The 5,652-nt window shown below is 45.1% G+C and overlaps 1 pseudogene; it reads left to right on the top strand.

Moving 5' to 3' along the window:
• The first annotated feature begins 3,489 nt into the window (after positions 1-3,489).
• LOC101606383 lies at positions 3,490-5,450 on the top strand (annotated as a pseudogene).
• The last annotated feature ends 202 nt before the right edge of the window (positions 5,451-5,652 follow it).

Below are 5,652 nucleotides of genomic sequence, written 5' to 3'. Positions count from 1 at the left end.
TTCTTCATTCTCCTTTAGCTTTCTTTGACATAGTATGTGCAGAAGACCTTTCCATCACAGTTACACACAACTCTCACTGGAACCTGGTGGATCCCATGTATTTTGAATGCTTTAAGTGAGGTTTCACTGCCCATTAAGCAAGGTCTTTGTGGATAAGAATTAGTTTTTCAATATAAATGTTACAGTTTTCAGTTAACTGCCTGGAACAACTCATGAATATTTCCTCAGATGAATTGCCAATTACTTTTTACTCCTTCTACTCTTCTGAACTAAAAACAAAGAAAGAAAAGAAAAAGAAAACCAGAGGAACCAGAAACCCTGTAGGATTCCTATCTTTTTTTTCTAATTTTGTATTTGTTTAATATTTAATTACTTTCCAAATATAAAACATAGATATATGTGCAAATGTTTGTGTACATACATATATAACATAGCATATATACAAACACAAATATATGCACATGTGTATATGTATATACAAGTTGGATGTCTCCTGTCTGAAATTCTTTTTTATTAGTTATGTGCATAGTGTGTATACAGCCATGTTGGTACCATCATTAGCCTATTCCCTGTCCTCCCTCCTCTGCAGGTACCCTCCTCATTGGGAAATGTGGGTTATGCATTGTGGGGTTAGCCATCATTATGGGTAAGAGGCAACGTCTCTGTGCCTAATGTCCCAGCTTGTGGCTCTAACAATTTTTCTGCCCCCTCTTCCGCAAATTTCCCTGAGCCATGGTGGGTTCATTTTAGGTCTACCTCAGTGATGAGGTCTTGGGAGCCTCTGTGTCTCTAGATATCTGGTTTGATAGGAGTTGAGTGCTCTCTGTGTCTATCTCATTCATCCTTGTGCTGGTACTAGGTTCACCAAGAAAGCAAAACTCTTCCTCATTTCCCCAATTACTCTTGGTTTCAGTTGGGGCCCTGGTGAGGAGCAATGGGCTGATTATCTCCTCAGGATCTGTGTCCATCTTAAAAAGAGAAACAAATTCTCCAGTGGAGAGTGAAGTCAGCACCAGACAAATGGAATAACCATTAATATTTTAGAGAGAATTTAATAGATGTAGGCCCTCTTGTAGCCCACGATTGGTGGGAGCTTGATAATGGAGAGTGGGCTTTTTTTTTCAGATATGGTTCTGACATGTTTCCCAGCTCCAGCTATGGGTTCCATTCCACTGAGTGGATCAGTTAGCCAAATCAAGAGCAGTTGGTTCCCCATCATGGCTGTGTGACACTATTGCACTTGCGTGAGCATCATGTCAGGTGGTTTGCGGCTGAGTAGCTTAGACTATGAGTTGCTTAGAGAGAATGTTGGTCATTTTCCCCCAGTTGCTCATGTAGCAACTTTTGGCTAACTGTCTGGGAACTGTCTCTCTTCCAGATTCCACCCAGGTCACTCCATGTTCTGTACCAACAGCATATGGTGTCTTTGGCAGTAGGGTCTTCACATTAACCTTTGGTGGGTCATCAAGTGCTCTTACAGAAATCTGTGTTCTTTTGGGAAACCTTTTAGGTCTCTCTGATCAACAGCTCATTATGGAAGTTAACCACATCCGGGTACTGGGAGTTACAGGCCAGCACCCAGGAAAAAGAAGGAAGAAAAAGATAAGAAATATAAAAGAGAAAGAAGGAAGATAGAGAAAGAGAAACAGGAGAAGATTAAGGTCAGTCTACATCATAGTCTCTCCAGGGCCCAGTGATTCAGGAGTTCCCTCTAAGGACCTGATGAAGGCTCAACCATTTAGTCTGTCTTATAGGATGTAGAATTTTATGGTACCATTGCCATTTAGGTCCAGTTTTGTGTCCCCCACCCCCACCCTTACCATCTCCTCCCACACTATCCTTCCTATTGTCTGGTCCTCGAGATGCTTATTAGGTACGTCAGCATCTTGGGCAGATTCAGGTTAGGAGGCACAGATGAGTGAGACCTTGCGACAATTATCTTTCTGTGATTGGGTGAGTTCACTAAGAATGATCTGTTCTGGGTTCAACCATTTTTCTTCAAATTTCATCGTGTCATTTTTCATTACTGCTGTGTTGAATTCCATTGTGTAGATACACCGCATCATGGTTACCCATTCATCTAATGATGGACATCTGGGTTGATTCCAGCTCTTAGCTATTATGAATTAAGCAGCGATACATATGCTATATAAGTATTTTAATTTGAAGTGTCTCTTTTTTCCACTTGATCAAATTGGCCAGGGGTTTATCAATCTTGTTTATTTTTTCAAGGAACCAGCTCTTTGTTCAGGGTTTCCATTGAGAAGTCTGAAGTAATTCTGATGGTATTCCCTTTATTTGTTATGTGTTGTTCCTCCCTAGCTGTCTTTAGGACTTTCTCTTTGTGATTGACGTTTAGAGTCTTAATGATAATATGTGTTAGAGAATTTCTCCTTTTGTCCAGTCTGTTAGGAGTTCTGTTAGCTTCTTGTAACTTGATGCGGCTTTCTTTTGAGAGAGTGGCAATATTTTCTTCAATAACTTTGTTTAATAAGTTCTCCATGCCTTTTGTCTGAATTTCTTCCCTTTTTGGTATTCCCATGATCTGAATGTTGGGAGGTTTAAGGGTATCCCATAGTTCTCTCATGTTCTGTTCACAAAAAAATTAACTTATTGAAACGTTTGGACTCATGAACTGTTTCTTCTGTTTTGTCTTCCAGTTCTGAGTTTCTATCCTCCACATGGCTGACTCTATTCTTAAGAGCTTCTATAAATTTTTGGGCTTGTTCAATTTAGTTTGCATTTTCCACTGCTTTTTTATGTATAGTATCCATCCCTTGGTCAAGTTCCCTTTTCCTGTCATTTTCTGATTTTCTTAAGGCATTTTGAAATTCATCCTTGCATTTCTTCATGTCTTCATTGAGCTTAGCCAGCTGATTATTGACATCTTCTTTTTTTTTTTTTTTTACACTCTCCTTCAGATTATTTAACTGTCTTTGGAATCCTCCCTGGTTCTCTTCTATTAGGTTTAATCTAGTGAGGACAGAATTCATACAGTTATTAGCTCTTTGTTGCTTTTCTGCAAGTTCTACTATTTTCTTAGTCAGGGTTACATAGCTTGTATCTTTGTTTTGGGGTTCTGACCCTATTGCCTCTTCTGTTTTCATTAGAGACATCTATTGTGGGTCTGGGCAGTCTTATTGGATTTACTTGCATTTGATTTTTCATGTTATTCATTTTGTGTTGTGGTCTGCCCATTACAGTGTAGGAGTCTTATTTAATTTAGGAGGAATTTGTAGTCTACCCTTGAAGTGTCTTCATTGATTATTCACTTTTGCATTTGCTTCTACTAGACTTCTGATGGCAATGGGACCTTCTTGCTCAGAGGAAAGGAGACTGTGATGCCCTGGTGGGAGCCCAGGGAGCTGAAGAAGGGACTCATTGTTCTGTGATTTGGGGTATGGGACTGTGTAGTCAGGTGGCCCAAGGGGTAGTGGGGAATGGGACAAAGCAGACTAGTGTTGTGGCTGGGCTGTGGATGGAAGGAGGATGGGAATAGGTGGTGGTTCCAAGACCCTGAAGGGTAAAGGGATGGGACAGGTGACCCTTGGAAACATGTTGCATGGGGTGGCTGGGACTGTCAGGTCTTGTGACAGGGCAGGGCACGGATATGGGACTGCTGTGGGCCAGGTGACATGTGGGAGGCATGGAGGTCTCCTGTGGTGGGATAGCCTATGGAGGAGGGAACGCTAGCCTGTGGGTCTAGGTCCATGCACAGAGGGGCAGTGGAATGTGGAGGTCCCTGGTGGCAGTGGGGGGAGTGCTAACCTGCTGACTTGGTCTGCATATAGAGGTTAGGGGTGGCAGTGAGTGGGATGGCATTCCCATATGGCAGTCCCCTAAGGGAATTCTAGCCTAGTGGCCTGGTTCGGTGCACTGGGTTGGGAGGCAGAGGTGAGTGGGATGGTGTTCACATGTGGAGGTCTCCTAGGAGAATGATATAGCCTGCTTGCCTGGGTCTGTGCATGGGGGTGGGGAGTCGGTGGTGAGTTGGCTGGCATTGTCGAGCTTGGAGTCGTGTGTGGAGCTATGCCTGCTGGCCTGGGTCCACTTGCCTATGGTTAGTGCAGGAGGAACCTGTGGCTGGGACTATGGGTAGGATGGTTGCTTGAGGAGATTGGGGGACTGGTGGGCTACCCAAGAACATGGGAATCAGTGGCTTCCCTACTTTGTTCCTCCGTGCTCTCCCACTGGAGGTTTATTAGAGTCTTCTCACCCCTGGAAGACCCAATGAACCCTAAACACCTAGCCTTTTCTTCTCCAGGAGGTGTGGCATGGTTAGGCAGATGCCATCTTGACCATAAGTCATCCTCAGATTCCTATATCTTAACTTACTAGACTGTTACAAAATTACAGAATTAAAAATATATTTTACTTGGGAGAGCAGACCCCAGAGAGCCCTGAGCAGCCCCACCGCCGCAGCCAGCCTCAGTCACCATCACCGCGACCATGAAGCCGAGACCCAGCAGCCGCCCCCACCCCCCGCCGCCCCGCCCTCAGAGCCACCTTTACCAACCCGGGCACCACAGGCAACAGCGCAGGGAGCAGCAGCCCGGGCGGCCTTACATTGGTGGCGCCTGCCTGCGGGGACAAGAAGGTCATCCCAATGAAGGTTTTGGGAACAGTAAAATGGTTCAATGTAAGGAATAGATAATGGTTTCATCCACAGGAATGACACCAAGGAAGACGTGTTCCTACACCAGACTGCCATAAAGAATAACCCCGGGGAGCACCTTCGCAGTTTAGGAGATGGAGAGACTGTGCAGTCTGATGTTGTGGAAGGAGAAAAGGTGCGGAGGCGGCAGTGCTGCAGGTCCTGGTGGAGGTCCAGGTCACGGCAGCAAACGTGCAGCAGACTGTAACCATTATAGACTATCCATGTCTAGGGGTACTCCACGCAGTTACCAGCAGAATTACCAGAATAGTGAGAGTGGGGAAAAGAATGAAGGATGGAGAGCGCTCCTGAAGGTCAGGCCCAACGACTCCGGCCCTACCGCAGCGAAGTCGCCCACCTGACCACATGCGGAGGCCCTATGCGCGCGGACCACAGTCTTCCAACCTCCTGTGCAGGGAGAAGCGATGGAGGGTGCTGACAACCAGGGTGCAGGAGAGCAAGGTAGACCCGTGAGACAGAATATGTATCAGGGTTATAGACCACGACTCCGCAGGGTTCCTCCTCGCCAAAGACAGCCCAGAGAGGATGCAATGAAGAGGACAAGGAAAATCGAAGAGATGACACCCAAGGTCAGCAGCCACCTCAACGTCGGTACCGCCACAACTTCAATTACCGACGCAGACGCCCAGAGAACCCTACAAGATGGCAAAGAGACAAAAGCAGCCGATCCACCAGCTGAAAATTCGTCCGCTCCCGAGGCTGAGCAGGGCGGGGCTGAGTAAATACCGGCTTACCATCTTTACCATCATCCGGTTTAGTAATCCAACAAGACCTTAAGCGCTTGCTTTTTGCCCATTGACCAGATAAACTAGAACTATCCGCATTGACTATGAAGCATGGGGCTTTTCTCAATATACCTTTAAAGGCTTTTAAATTGCTTCATATCTAGTCAAGTTGAGATTTTTAAGAACTTCATTTTTAATTTGTAATTAAAAGTTTACAACTTGATTTCTTCAAAAAAAAGGTTGACGAACTGC

Source organism: Jaculus jaculus, chromosome X (assembly GCF_020740685.1).
Source record: "Jaculus jaculus isolate mJacJac1 chromosome X, mJacJac1.mat.Y.cur, whole genome shotgun sequence".
NCBI lineage: Eukaryota > Metazoa > Chordata > Mammalia > Rodentia > Dipodidae > Jaculus > Jaculus jaculus.
Note: the sequence above shows the minus strand (reverse complement) of the source record. Positions and strands in the feature narration are given on the sequence as shown.